Source organism: Chamaea fasciata, unplaced genomic scaffold (genome assembly GCF_029207755.1).
Source record: "Chamaea fasciata isolate MVZ Bird 193981 ecotype frontalis unplaced genomic scaffold, bChaFas1.0.hap1 SCAF_14, whole genome shotgun sequence".
Taxonomy (NCBI): Eukaryota; Metazoa; Chordata; class Aves; order Passeriformes; family Sylviidae; genus Chamaea; species Chamaea fasciata.
In genome coordinates, this window is record NW_027094099.1 from 3,853,867 (window position 1) to 3,869,782 (window position 15,916).

A 15,916-nucleotide genomic window follows, 5' to 3' on the forward strand; every position below is an offset into this window, starting at 1 on the left:
TGGCAGAGTAGCAAATAGCACAGTCTACCTCCAATAATCAACTTCTGGATGAACTGATAGAACCCCAACGGGAGCGACTGCTTTAACCACTGTTGCTTCTGGAGATGCTGCAAGGTCCTGCAGACTTCCCAGGCCTGCAGATCTGAAGAGTTTGATAAGATCAAAGTCCAGAAGAGTAAGGTGAAAAAAGTTCTAAGTGCCATATCAACTAATCACAAAACTCAGCAATCTGAGAGGAATTCTGTCTGCTGATCACAAGCCACTGGAATAAAGAGTCTTATGTTTCTTTTTCCTACCTGGTTATATGTTAGTCTGAATTTACTAGAAGTTCTAAATTATGATCACATTTGTATCCCAGCATTTATCACAAGTCACATTACTGGTTTCCTAAAGCGGCAGTTGCCACTAAATTGAACAGCTGGTACTTTCTGCCTTTAGTCATTCTGACTCTCCACAAACACAAGAAATTAAAATCTAGATCTTATATAGCAGCGCTCATGTGACAGACCTTTATGATGGCCACCTAAGTTTAAAACCAGATGGCTTATTCCCCACTGACCATGCTTTAAAGAGCTAAGGGGCCTCAAGATTATCAGGCCACTTCCTGGGATGACATGTTTGATGCACAGAAAGGACACTGTCTCTCTGGCAGAGAGGAAAACTCTGGCCTATGCTACCATCATTCCTACAAACACATCTGAGCTAGCTTGGTGGCACTGTTGCCATGGTGGTACAAGGTTAACTCTAAAATCACAGCTTAGCTATTTAGCCAGCTTTTAAAATTGATTTTACAGCCTATTTTGCCTTAGCTATACTACTCCCAGTGTTAAAGTAGCCTGTTAAAGGACAAATGTATAAAACTTTTAGTCAGTGCCTTCCATTCTACTTATATTTTCTGCTCTAGTATAGTCTCTGAAAGGAAATGCCTCCAAGAAAGCCAATTTCCAGGGAATTTCTTTCTGAAATATAAAAAGCAGAGATGGAGAAGCAGAATCATGTTTAAAGCAGCTTAAAAGGAAATGCTGGGATTCCCAGAGGGGCTGAGAAACATGTGGGCTTGGGATGAAAAGAACCAAGCCAAGAGCTAGCTGGCTACTTCCAGTTTCCACACCATAAATTGTTACATTCTTAATGTCTAGTCCTCTTTCATATGTAGGAAGAAACTGAATACAGTAGGATGTAGCAGACAAGAGAGAGCTTAGCCAAGGGTACACTGCATCAGGGACCTTTCGGACTCTCTAGTAATGCAAAAAAAAGCTGGCACAGGGCCCAGCATCTCTGTAAATCAATACAGCTGTTTATTTAAACCAAATGGCTGGCAACCATATCAAGCTTTGATTGTTGTAGACATTTCCAAAAGGAAATGAATAAAATTTCAGGAGATGACAGCAAACCCATGTAAGAACAAAAGAATTATTTCCAGCTAAGTTTTATTCATTATAGGGCATGCTTTCAGTTCACTGCTTGAAGCCAAACAACAGGAGTACCCAGTATTAGCAGAAATCATTGTAAAGCCCAACAGTCAACCAGACAGATACTTCTCTTCAAGTATTCCTGACTGCAGAAAGCTCCTAAATATATTTGTAGTCATGAATGGCATGGGTTTAAGCTCCTTGGTAATGTGTGAGAATCCAATCCCTAGATTTCACTGCCTGCCAAATGCGTTAAAGACTGGCATGGACATGTGCAGTGACATACAATCCACTGGGTGAGAAGCCAGACTTGGCATGACTCAGACCCAAGGTTCTGTCTGTGTACAGAGACAACTGCAACACTAATTTTCTGCAATGTGATATCTCACTCTAATCCATTTTTTTCCCTTTGGGGCCACGGCTGCAGCTACAGAAACCTCTCACTCAAAAAAAGATAGGAAAAAACCACTTAAGAGGGAGAATTTGCATCTTTTCACTTCCCTTCCCACCCTAACCTGGATCAAACAAATGTCAGTGGGTCTTGTTATCTTTTTACAGAGATTGCTTTTGTACAGGTGCTCCTTTTCTATCTATTCTCAAGGTTGTTATTAGTTTTTTTAATAACCTCTTGAGAGATGAAAACAGATACTCTTTAAAAAAGCTACAACCTTTGACACTTTTAAGCTATGTTGTCACACTTCACTGGAAAGATGAAAGGGTAAGATAAATTTGACAGCTTCAAGTGAGCACAGGGATCATGAGACTAAAGTGTCTTCTTTTTATACTGAGTAAGAAAACTGCTTGACTGTGGGTCAGACTCACAGTTGGTGCAAGAGGATAACAAACATCACTTTGGCCTGTCACTATTTACTGTCAGTAATATAACATGAACCTCTCCTTGAACATTTGTAATTAGGTGCTGGGAGATTTCTGGTTTGCACCGCATCAAAAATCAAAACTGAGAAAGTCATAGATTGTAAAGCAAGCATAAATTGTATTTCAGCCTGCATTTTGTCATAGCTGTTGCAAAAGTCACAGATTCCAACATATTAATATATTAAAAAAAAATCTGTAGTTCCTGACACACATGACATTTGCCTATGAATATGGTTTCAGACCTGAGATATTTTCACAAGAGGCCGCCTTAGCTGAAAGCAGGCAACTTCCGGAAGTTAAGAACCATTACTATGACAGCAAAGGCTCTAGAGAGCTCTACAGACACAGGATTCCTTTCATGCATGCCCACTAGATTCAGAACCAGGAGGGCCATCTTTCTATTGCTAAGTCTGGTTTTGAAGAGAAATGAAACCTATGTGGCTGAAGATTGCTGACTGCTAAAAGATAGTAGGAGAAAAGCTCTTTGTCACTATGTAGTGGAGACCTGTAGGGCATAACAGTCAATGGGCAGCTTTAGTAAGTTAAGTGTTTAGTTAGTTCTGTCATTCACTCCTGCACTTTCAGATATTGCTGGAGCCACTGGACACAGTGATAATAGTAAAACTGCTCCTTCAATTCTCAGTAAAAGACACCTGCATCTTGGACTCAACTCAGAGACTCATGGTGAGAGCCACCAGAAAAACAGCAATTTGTTCTTCTTTTTTTTTGTTACTATGATGTTATTGGTAGAAATTTTGGACAATCAATCTTTGGCATTTTAAGCCTGACTAGAGCCACAATAATGTAAAAGAGAAGGAGCACTGAAGAGTTTCCCACTGATAAGGGTGCTCCAGCTGGTAGCCTGCAGGACTCTCTCCAATCTGACCCTTTCCTGTGCTGAGCTCCTCCATCGGCACTGATGGACATGCACCTGACTGCACCTGTGCACAACAAAGAACCTGGAACATCACCCACTGGCTCACCCAGGCTCTAATTGAGGCCTGAATTCTATCTTCACATGATTGTTCTGCCCTACATAACACATAGTTGGCCACAATATGCTCTCCACAGCACAAACAATCCCGTGTTACATTTTGTCTTCCCCTCAAACTAATACTTCAGCCATGAATTAATCTTTGTTTCAAGAAAAGAAGGTGGAACAGGAAATCAGTATTGCTTCAAGCACTACCTGAGCTTCGACTAATAATCAAAAGACTCACTTAAAGCTGTATCAACAAACAAAAAGAAATTAGAACATTATGTGATTAGGAACAGAGATTCAGAATCTGATTTCAGGAACCACTGCATCAGTCTGGAAATAAGTACTCCCTTGCTTGGCTGAAAATAATAGTAATACTAGTCAACATCAACCTTGTCAAGCTCCATGACAGGGAATGCAATACCCTCCCTACCCAACACAGTAATGCATCATTAAGTATAGCAGTGCATAATTAGGTCTGATATTAGAGGCAGGAAAGGACTCTCTATCTCTTCTGAGGTAGAAGCTATGTCCTGAAGAATCTAACTGCTGCTTTCAGATGTCTACTCCCTCAGGAAAAATGTGCTTGCTCTGGTGTTTACTGGGGCTGTTGAAATATTCCTTACCCTGTAATCAATGGTGAAGTACAGATGTAACCTCACTACTGGTCTGAACACAGAGACTTAATGATACTGTACGTATGATCAAGCACATGCAAAAAACTGCTTCTCAACAGACTGAAAAGTACTTATGATCAACAGGGGCAGAAATTATATATACATATGGTATCAGGAGTACTGAGTGATATTAGCCACTTAAACACTGAGTAGTTCCTCACATTTAACTTTTTCAACTCTTCTCCAGACACTGATTTTCAAAATACACATAACATAAGGACACTGCTACTACACCTAGTGACAGGTGTCCTCTACAATTCAGGGAGAGATCATACCACTCCAACCACTTCAGCCTCTCAAGTCCAAACCTCATGATCTGACTAGCAGAGTCAAAATCACACTGTGATCACAAATAACAGCATGAGGAGAATTCATAGATGAAGGACATGTTTCAGTGTTCAGACAGTGCAGGAGGACACATGGCAGGAAATGCACTACCTGCTCATCTTCACATCAAAGCAAGCACATTGCTTCCATTCAAACAGGAGAGAAAGAGACACATTTCAAATACTCCTTCTTCAAGGGATCACAGGAAATTTTAACCTGAGTCTTCTGAAATCCAGGTCTAAAAGCAGTGCAAGTATATCCATCTTGCTGTACATGTGTGTCTTACACTCAAATTTCTCTTGAAGTTCATGCTGAGGACATGCTGTGATCACCGCAATACATATTGTAAGGATTGTTACAACAGTAAGAGCAGAGAAGACTCTTAGTTCAATCCAAATATGTTTTCATTGAAAACAAGCTTATTCTTACATCTATTAGGCAGCTGAAACTAAGTACAGGAGCCAAGAGCAGAAGGACACTATTGGCTTTTTAACTGTGCAAAACGCTTCAGGGTTTGGCAAGCTCTCTGTTCCCATTTCTATCACACCTCTGTGTGCTTCCTCATTCTTTCATCACTTTGAATCTGAGTGCCAACAGTTACAATGTGAAACTCTGAAGTCCACAAATATGGGAATTCAGAGGCATGAGCTGTATACACTGTGCAAATTGCTGTTTCCCTAAGAAGCATCAAGTAGGGCCTCTGTCACTCTTCCCAGACAAAAACAAAACAGCATTTCCAAAGGCAACAGGTGGGAACCTGGTTTTGACACAACTTTTTCATGTACTATGAAACATGTAGAAGACTTGCAATAGGCTACAATGCTGCTCTGCCTCTAGGAAATTCCATGCTGAATGGCACACTGTTTGGAGCAGAGAAGGGGAGGAGGAAAAAAAAAAAAACCAACAGAAAGAGAAAAAAAATTTAAAAACAAAAGAACAGGAGTTGGCTTAGCAAAATATTATTTCTGGATTCTACACTAATAGATGCATTAAAACTGCACAGCTTGCAGAGCAGAAGGACTGGATACATGAGCATCTGTATATATTCTTTAGCTTGAGAGAATCTGTGGGAATCGTACAGAAGCTGTGAAGAACTGATTTTCAAAAAAAGGAAACAGCTCATGTTACACTTCCATAGCACACAAAAACAACAGTATCTGATATTATAATTTCTGTAGAAGGTTGCTAAATTTTATAAACTTTATCAAGAAATAATTAGGTGGAAGATTGATTGTAATTATAAAGAGCACACTTTCACGCTTATGAAAGGAGTATTTCTCAACAGGAAGGCTTTCAAGTCTGGAGTTAGTTCTTGCACTGGCAACTGTGCTTTCTTTTTTAATTTCCTTTAGCTGAAACAAGAAGGCAGACTTCTGTGGCCCAGAGCATTTCTAGTCTCAATTGCCACATATTCTTGTGTTAGGGCAATGTTTTTAAAATCATATTGATTTTCTTTTAAATTATTAAACATTTTCTTTGTGTTTTTTTTTTTTTTAACTCTGTTAATTAAAAAAAAGCACAACAAAAAAAGCCCCAAAACACCATTTATAATCCACTATCACTTTACTTCCTACCCAACCCCTTTTACACAGGGCTACTTCCTAGGCCATTTACTTGTAGTTCCCTTCATAAACCCAAGAAAGAAACACGTTGAGCTAATGATCAATTAAGTCTGATGCTTGTTCCCCAAGCTCTAACATTTGATCAACAATAATACAAACATTTGTATGTTTGCCCAGGTAGTAATAATGAAAAAAGAACCCAGCTGAAGATTCTGTCACATCCAACCCATTCCTGAATCTGTTCTACAAGAACAAATCAGTTCTCTGCAGTGCAACATAGCTGAAAAGGTATTTTGGATCTCAAATAAACAACTGTGGAAATACAGTGTAACTTCTGATGTCTTTTGACGGCTGTTGTACTGAGCTCTGCAAACTTACCTTGGTGCTTTGGGATCAAGGCCACAATGTTTGGTGGCGGTTGCTCTTTACCTCTTCCAACATTATCACATTCCTCTTTCTAGATGAAATCTGCTGCTTTTTCACCAACATATCTGACTCAATCTTCCCACAAACAAGCTAGCACATGGTACTTGGAGGTGTCAAAGACAGAGAACAGAACTGTTTATATTTGTTGGCATTATCTACATTTACCCTACTTAGGTTCTCTGATACAGGCCACAAGAATAAAAGTTAAGCATCTGGAAAGGCAGCTGTAAATTTCACACTAATCCATTTGAAAGGAAAGGACACAGGCAACTTAGTCACATGTGTATTGTTATCTTCTGATTCACAGGTGAAATAATTGATAGGTTTTTGGCTGTACATCATTCTGGTTAGAGAGCAATAAAGACAAATGCCAGCAAAAGGCAAGGGGACTTACAGGATTTGATAGCATATGTCAATAAATTTTAGAATTTGTGGACACAGCAGCACTACAAGTGATGCTGATGGAAGCTCTTTCTACCACTTCATAATCATTCCAAGCACTTCTGGTTATTGCAGATCTAAAGTACAATACCTACATCAGAGAAAAGATTCCTTCCATGTAATGACATTCTGCGGCTTCTGCTTCTCTCACTGGATATAATACTATCATCTTTCCAGTCTCTGCAAAAGTGTAAGCAAATGCCTGTAAAGAAGTCTTTAGTGTAAAACAACCTTCTAAATTTCCCATACTGGTCATTCCAAAAAGTGGACTTAATTTCTTAGGGACATGCCAGCACAGGAAGAACATGGACTTGTTGGAGCCAGTCCAAAGGAGAGCCACAAAAATTACCCGAGGACTGAAACACCTTTCCTGTGAGTAAAGTCGAGGTTGATCAGCCTGGAGAAGAAAAGGCTCCAGGAAGACCTAATTGCTGCCTTTCTGTACAGTAGTACAGGGGGGTTATTTTAAGCAGGGCCTTCTGTGATGGGACAATGGGTAATGGTTTTAAACTAAAAGAAGACAGATTTAGACAAGATGTAAGGTAGAAATGTTTACAATGAGGGTGATGAAACACTGAAATGGGTTGCCCAAAGAGGCTGTAGGTGCTCCATCCCTGGAAACATTCAAGGTCAGGTTGGATAGGCCTCTAAGCAAACTAGATCTAATTGAGTTCCTGTTCATTGCAGGAGGGTTGGACTAGATGACCTTTAAAGGTTCCTTGCAAACCAAACTATTCAATGACTCTATGCTGAAAACATGGAGCTGAAAATGTTGTGGCAGCAGACATAGAGTGAATTAAAGGAAGTACTTGGCAGGTTCTTTGCTGAGGTGGTGTCCATGTTATCTTGAGAAAAGCTGGAGGGAAGACTCAATGGCTAAAAGATGTAAGTCTATTGTGTTCTTCTCTCCCTGGACACACTGACCTTTTCTTCAGAGAAGAGTGACCACGCATGGGCCTTTTGTTTCTGACAGAACAGTCATGTTGGCTGGCACTCCACGTATTGAACTTGGAGTCTCCCAGGCTGAACACTTGAGCTACCACAACCCAAAGTCAGGAGCCAACACTTTCTGGCTGGGGCAACAGCTAACTAATAAGATTTTGTGAATTGGGCACAGAGAGAGATTTACACCACAGTCTCACTGACTGCTTTCATTTCAGTAGTTTTTGAGTTTACTGCTGATAAACATACAAAAAAAGAAGGTGCTGTGGAAAATTTCTGCCAAGCTGCTGTCCACTTGGGGAAAACCAGGGCACTTGCAATAAAACCTGAAGTTGGAGCAGGCAATGTATGCTCCAGTTTGAATGCACAGTGAATTTTCACTTTCATTATTCCAGCCCAGTCATACCACAGGCATTTACTTTAACAAGCACTTCGAGATTTGCATTTAAAATACTGATTTGCCTCAAAAAAAATTCTGGGATCAAGGCTTCTCTTTTAATATTGAGAATGACTCATTGTACCTTAAATGTTTGACCTGCCAAGGCATTATCTACTATAGATTCGTAACAAGTAAAACTACATAAATACACACATCAATTATAAAGATGTTTGCTGTGTAAATGAAGGGAGGGGTCTCAGGTTTCCAGTAATTCCCCTTCACCCACTTTTACATGCTCATCAGGTCTTCATTATTACAGCTTCAGGTATTCCTCACATCCAGGAATCCATCCTGATAACAAGAGGATGGGTTAGAGATGAGACCAAAGAGAAGTGGAGGCCAATGTTCCAACATGCTTCTCTGCCTGGGGCTAATGTTAATTCTAAAGGCTTGGTATCAATCACATTTTTTAAACAGTATAGCTTTCAGCTAACAAACAGATAGGTACCAGTGTGCTCGTGATTCCCCTCCAGAAAGCTCTTCTACAACCTGCCTGCTAGTCACAAATGCATGAAATGACAGGCAGCATTTTGATCTCCTCTGATGCTCTTTTTCCATGGAAAACTCCAGGTTCAGGAAGGGGACACTATGTGGGCATCATTCGGAAGCTGCTCTCTTCTAATGCTTTACTGGATCTTCAGCTTAGTTCTAAACACAATTGCTTCCAAGGGCTTAATCAACTGATCAGTATTTGGTCTGTCAAGGCAGTATAGCAGGGATCCTGCTCTAGAAGCAGTCATGCTTTTAACTCCTCGGGAAGATCTCTAGGTGTCAGAGCTACAGATAACAGTGGTAAGCTTTCAGACAAAGACTTTCCCCTCAGTTAGCCATCTGTCTTTACAGGAGGCCAGGATCAACCTGAAAAAATTTGCCTTGGTAGTTTGGATATGTTTGCACAATGCCTATTTACATTACAGCTGGCTCATACCAACACAATGAGCTACTTACTTTCGTTATCACTAAAGACATTACCAAGCTTGAAAGAATGCAGATGTTAGAGATTGAGGAGGATCCCAGAGCACTCCTTTGTTGAGAGCAATAAATTTTGCTCTGCAAAGCACCTGTACTTTTTTAAACCTCAAAACCCAGAGCCAGCCTGGATCGAGACAGGAAAAAGGGGGTGTGCAACATGAAACCACTACAATTAAAGCAACAGCAAACACCATTCTCATAGGCCTGTGAACTGGAAGGCAGACATTCATTTTATTTGCCAGCTCAACTTCCTAGCTTGCTTCCACAAAACCTAAAACTCATCTGCCAAAACCTACTTGTAAGGGTTATGTCACCTTCATCCAAACATTACCTGTTTCTCATAAAAAGCTTACGAAACACCAAGAATATCTGTAAAGGAAAGTACTTGTTTCAGTGGAAGCAGTTAATGAAAATACAGGTGCTAGACAGCTAATTTGTGAGTTATGAATCCAATCTGCTTTGTAGTAAGTGTGTCTCCACTAACAAGTGCCTTATAGGTTAATGGTCCTCAATATCTAAAAGGTTTGTCATTCAAAAATTTTGAGTGAAGGCTACCATTACACTGTGACTTGTTTTTTAACAAATAATTATTTTGTGATGATGTCAGAAAGCATAGTTAACTCCTGAGCCTGTCTGTACATGGGGGAAGACAGTTTATCATACAGCATCTATTGTTATCTGGCACTGAACTGAAGACCTGGACTCCTTTCCTTACTTGACTGCATGCTCACACCAGTTCTTTTGACTATAAGTGTTTCAGTAAGTTTCTTGAAGCAGAGCCTCTCTATTCAGTGCTTCTACAGCCCTGAAGGTTCTCTCCTGTGTAATTGATTCCTCTGCAGATAACTACAACAAAATTAACACAGAGATCTTGATGAAACAAACCAAGTCAGACTTGGAGGGTGTGGTTCTTCTTCTCATCTGTTTTTGAATGACTTCACATACCTGAAGGCCGGATCCAGTGGTGGACATCCATTCTAAGGCTTTCCAAAGAACGAAGAAAATTAAGTCAGTTCTGATTTTCTAGATTTTGGACTAGCTAGGTACATCCTCCCTTCTCTGTTAATCTCATGACAGATTTGTTTAGCTTGAAAAACCAGATAATTCAAAATATAGAAACCATTTGTGTGAACCTATGCTATGTGGCTACTAAGTAAGAGTTAGCCGGATATAAGGAGATGCAGTTGCATGAGATTGCAGGGATATTACTGATCCTCCTAAATCATAAGTCAAACTCTCTCACAGAAGTGAACAGTCTAACACCCTATTTTCTACAATTTTATAGTAAAAATAAATTGAAGTTGAGTTTCTTTCCAGATTTTGAATTTACATGACCCTTACAGGGGTTTTTTTTGCCATACATAGTAATTCAAACAAACAGCCTCAACCTACCTTTGCCTAATCTGAGATTCTTACGCACTTAAATTACTGTAGGATCCAGGTTGTGCATTGGTGTAGAAGTTGGGTCTCACTGAAAATCATCCTGTACTGCATGGCTCACACTCTCACTGAGAAGACTGGCAGAGCTGGTACTATAGGGAAAAGCAGTCTATGCTTCAGTTCTGCTTTTTATTGCTTACCAGGCACAACAGACTGTGAATCTCTTAACACAGCTTTATCACATACTGAAGTAACAGGAATGTTGTACTGCTATTTCCACTGAACAAAACCTGTGCACTCCAAGAATGGCCAGGAACAGGTGTGAACTGAGAACATCTGCTGTAATCTGCAAAGGTCCAGAAAACACAGCTCAGTATGTACCCACTAGGGAGAACTAAAGAGAATAATGTAAGAACTAAAAATTTTTATTCTGATACTAGTTATAGACAATGTTACAGGACCTTGTCTTTATTTAAGTAACATGTCCTGCTTTCCCATGTTTCCTTCCTATTATTGCTTACTGTCTACATATTATAGAGGTCAACGTCTTGATTCTGTTTATGTCGATAAATTACAGAAGGTTCCTCTCTGATCACCCATAGTGTACACAGTAACAATGTTATGCCACAGTTCAGAAATATACAGTGTCACTGAAAAAACCTGTAAGTGTCAAAACTGACTGTGAAGCTGGAAGTTGATCCATGTTATCCTGTGGTTTACATGCTATCCTAACCTGCTTTGCTGTACCAAGGGTTCCTATCACAGAAGCAAAGAAAAAGCAGAATAGCACTTACCATCATCTGGCTGAATTTACAGTTCAGTTACGGAAATCAGAAGCATTATTCTAGTCTATTCTAGTACTCAGCACTGAACATTCTATCCTCTGCCATATTCTGTGGTAGAGGTGTAGAAAAGCTCAGCTCTGTTCCCTCACAGCTGAGCTCAGGGAACCCTCTCTTACCTGCATATTCAGCCATAACCTTGAAAGATATACTGAGGAGGCAAATCACAATGTTCCCCACCCAGGGCTGAAAAAAGAAAACTCCTAGCAAACCATTTCCCAACCCTTTCCTCAGGGTCTACTTCCAAATCCCATATTCAAATATAAGATGTGCCAATTCAGAGAGCAAAGCACCAAATTCCCTCATCTGCCCTTCCTGCCTAAGGAGCAGGAAGGAAAGGGGAACACCCTTCTTCTGATAATCTCAGCTCCAGAGGCTGCTTGTTTGCCCAACACCTTTAACTTGGCTGCAATGTACCAAGAGCATGCCAACTCGTCACTGTACAGAACCTGGCTCACATCCTGAGCATGAAAAAGAACACATGAACACCACCTAGGAGTTTCTGCTTAATCATTCAGCAATGCAGACACAGGATCCTTACAAGCAAACCACTCTGGACAGAGAAGAAAGAGAATACTTCATACTCTTTTCAAAAAACACAATTAGAGATGTTTCCTCTCATTCTTGTCTCGAACTGGAATATAGTAATTTTTACTTTTTGAATGAATTTGTGTGGTCAAGCTATAGCTTTGAAAGGAAACCTAATCCATATAAAGCTAGGAAAAATGTGAAATATAATCTAAGAATGTCTTTCAAAGCAAAAGCTAGATCAAAAGAGAGATCCCTCCAGGACAGAAGAAGCAGCTCAATTGAAGCAGCTCAATTTGATTCATTATGTACAAACTAAACAAGAAATCCCTGGAAGAGAACTTGGGAGACCTGCTCTGTTGGCTCCAGTTTCAGATGGCTAGCATGCCTCCTGCTTTATTGACGTTTCATATACAATAATGCATTTGAGATGAAAATGAAACTGTGCCTGCTGAAAAAAAGGAAGAAGTGAGAAAATTGCTTAGTGAAAAGAAAGGCTGAAAGAGTATATTTGTTTTTTTTACATGACTGTGGAGAAATTCCAGTATCATTACTAGCTTAATTTACAGATTATTTCAATATAGGATCCAAAACAAACCACAAATACGCAAACAAAATGTATTACTAGCAAAAGACCTTGAAAACAACTGAACTTCTTACAGCAAAAGTACAGAGGGGTCTCTGGAATCTGAGGTTTAATTTATGCGTCTATTGCCATGCTAAGAATTGTTGCGTATGCCTCCTGAAAAGCGGAGAGACCTGTTACACCCCAAGTGAGAGGATTTAGAAGGACAGCAGATTAGTAATCATTCAGATAGAGACTTGTCATGAACTACGGACAGACAGAAGCAGCTCATCCAACACTGACACACCTTCAGGAAAATCTGCTCTGTAATTCACAGATGAACTATGATGCAACCTCCTCTGCTCTGCTCCCAGTTGCTAATGGGAGTCTCAGGTACCCTACTCAAAAAGAAAACCTTGTCTCTTGTTCCACTGCTCTTGTTTTGATTCACCATTGTTTATAATGGTAGTATGGGAACAGCCTGAGGGCTCAAGAACAGGCTCTTACAAATGATGCTCTGTCTATGACAGGCTTTCTAGAATTTACATGAATTTTGTCTTGCTTATCTGAAGAAATGAATTGGAACAGATACATGAAAAGAGTAGTACCCTGCATAGACATTAAAATAACTCAAGTATTTTATCCTAGGATCTGAAGAACAGGAAAAGTATCAGTCCAAGGAAGACCCAGAGGAGGCTAATCAAGTATGAAGAATTGGCAGCAAGGGGGCTAATAATTTTTCATTGAGCAGTTTCACTCAACAGTTTTCAGTTTAGATTCTTTTTCCCAGGAAATCTGAATACACATACCATATCTCCTCTTTAAGTACCAGCAATTCAAGTTGCTTACTTGATTTCCAAAAGCTTGTCTGCTTATCATTTTCAAATTCTGCAATACAGAATTGATTTGGTATGAAGTAGATTTTCTTGAAAGCACTTAAAATTCTTTTTGATGCAGATAATGTTTTGCTGACTATATCTGAAAGACATCTTCTAACTTCTCTAAGCCAAATAATTGCATTTCTATGCATCCATTTGTTTACTGGATTTTGATCTATGCAAGGAGTAATTGGACAAGTGGACAAAGTAAACAAAAGCATATGACTGTCCTGATTTAAAAACACCACTGTGTTCAGCAAATTTGCCTTGTCTTTCTTCACCTGTTTAGCATTTCAATAAACTGTTAACAATTGGTCTTCTACCTGTAGGCCTAAATCAAGGCTCTGAAAATAAATACTTGGGAAATATGGATCCATTTCAGGTCCATCTCTGTCCATGTCTTACTTTTGAGATGTCTCACAGATGTTAGGTATGACCTTCTAGGTTCCCTTCTTTCCTTGGTGAGAGACCTCTGAGGCTGGTGATGTGGATGTATAGCAGCCAGGTCACCACACAGAGAAGGGACACCACCACCACTACTCAACACCTCACTGCAGAGCTGTGCCTTTTTAACCAGCCCCCTCGCTTCTGTAGGGTGGCTCAGTTCCTGATCAGACAACAATGCTGTTTAGCTTGCTAATTTCTCTGCCTCAAGCTGGTAACTTTATGCCAATACTATTCACTCCTCTTTCCTTGTCATGTTTATCATCTGACATTGCTTGGAGAAATAAACCACACTCGCCACAGGCTAAGGAAAACAGATTCTGAATCACTACTCCCTGCTGGTAATTTTTGATGTTGCCTACCACGGAACAATATGTACCAGTGTGCTGCTCACAGCATCAAATCTCAACCACTAACAATGGAGACATAAGCGTATGTTGTTATCATTCTCTTTGAATTTGATGTTAGAACTCAAAAAAGGGCTTCCTTCCTACAAGAAAAAAAAAAGTGGCTTGCCTGACAGCAGATCCTGACTCCATGCTGCCCTTCCTCAACAAACACACTCCCAAGATCACAACAGACTGGATACTCTTGCACCCAGCCCACTCTGGTAATCCATCCCTGTCTAGCTGGGGCCAATACATTGGGAAGTATATAGCTCTGCATCTGGGAGACAATCTCACTCTCTCATTCTTTTCCTTTCATTCTCACCTTCTGTATGTTGCCAGTTTGGTGTCTGTTGTGCTCCTTCCTTAGGGGCTTACATTTCCTCTACTGTGGGACTCCCCAGACAGGAGAGCAGCAGCTTTTCCCTCTTGCAGCAGTCTCCTGAAGTAACTGTTCTGAGCAGTGTTACTCTTTCTTCATGCTCTTTACTCCGTCACTACATTAAAAAAACAAAGGACGTCATGTACACGATACCTTCACAAGTTCACACACTTCATCATGTGCCTACAGGTGGGTCTGTGCTTAGGAAAAACTCTTAGCATGCACTCTCTTCACAATTCAGCTCTGTAGCCCAGGACAGGGTTAGCAACACCTACCACCATGTACAAAAATCCCTGTACAGCATTCTATAAACCAGAAGCCTCCCCTGACCCTTTCAGACTGATGTATATGAGCTGTTGGGCCAAACCCAGCCCTGTTCATGCCCTACCATGGCAGCCATGGGAGGTGCACAACCTCCCTGAAGCAGGCTGCTAGGACTTTCTCCCATTTCTTCACAGGGATAGCATAGATACGTGAGATGGAGAGGGAGGAGACATGTCTGCCAGCTCGAAGGACTCCCTCAGGAACAGGACAGCATCCCCTCCTCCCATCCCTGGCAGCCATGTTGGGTACCTGCCCCAAGGCACCGCCGCTCCCCTCACGGCACGCCCGCCATTTTCTCCCGTGCCTTTTGCTCCGCCTGCCCAAAAGCCGGGGAAACGCCTCGGAGCCCCTCAGGCGGAGCGGCAGAGGGCGGGCGGAAACCGCGGCCCGCAGATGACTGTTTTGCATTTCAAAGAAGGGTGAAAAGGTTTGTGAGGAGAATGGGTGTCAGATTTGTTTTGACTAAGGCTTGAAAAGACGTCATAGGAAGGCAACGCTGCTGCCAAATCCCGCCCTCGCCCCGGCAGAAATAGCCGCCCTTTGCCTGAGGTGCCCGGCGGGCTGAGGGTGCCGGGCTGAGCGCAGCGAGGCCGCAGTGCTAAGAACCCGCCAGAGACAGCCCCGGGCACGCTCGGGCTCCGTGAGCAACCACCGAGGAGTCCACATGCCTGTCTGCCTGCGGGGGTGACACGGCATGTACGCAGAAATACCAACGTACCAAAACCCACAGAGGAAAGGGCAGTGAAAGCGCCATTTTGCTCAGGGACCTGTGGGTTGAACTCTACCTTATAAATACATACTCATTTTTCACATAGACTATCAGCCACACAACCTTTATAACGTGTAGAGATAGAGCAGACTGTTGTGCTGATGTAAAGATCACAGCTCAGTGGCAAAGGGGGGTTATGAAACTTCCACTCCACTCCAGAGATCCTCACCACAGCAGTCTGAAATATTATCAGCCTCATCCAAGGGCCTTGCCTCCATGCTGGCATTGATGGAGCAAAGATACGAACCTGTGCAGGTCGAGGGCTCAAGGACAGCCTCTTCCTTTGTGGTGTCTCTGCCATGAGGGCAGCAAGCTTTGGCGCATGGTCAGAGCCCATAGCAGGACAGTCGTGGCTAAGGAGGCTT

At 41.3% G+C, this 15,916-nt stretch overlaps 1 long non-coding RNA gene across 3 annotated transcripts in view; it reads right to left on the reverse strand.

Moving 5' to 3' along the window:
- Positions 1 to 15,107, reverse strand: part of LOC136296991 (uncharacterized) — a 30,314-nt gene extending 15,207 nt beyond the window's left edge. For 2 of the 3 annotated variants that reach the window (XR_010723052.1, XR_010723050.1), the window contains exons 1-2: positions 15,032 to 15,107; positions 14,402 to 14,573 (exon numbers count right to left, since the gene is read on the reverse strand). This is a non-coding gene — a long non-coding RNA (uncharacterized lncRNA). Of the gene's footprint in view, positions 1 to 10,639; positions 10,780 to 14,401; positions 14,574 to 15,031 lie in introns of those variants that run through there. The other variant, XR_010723051.1, reaches the window with a different exon arrangement.
- Between the last annotated feature and the right edge of the window lie 809 nt (positions 15,108 to 15,916).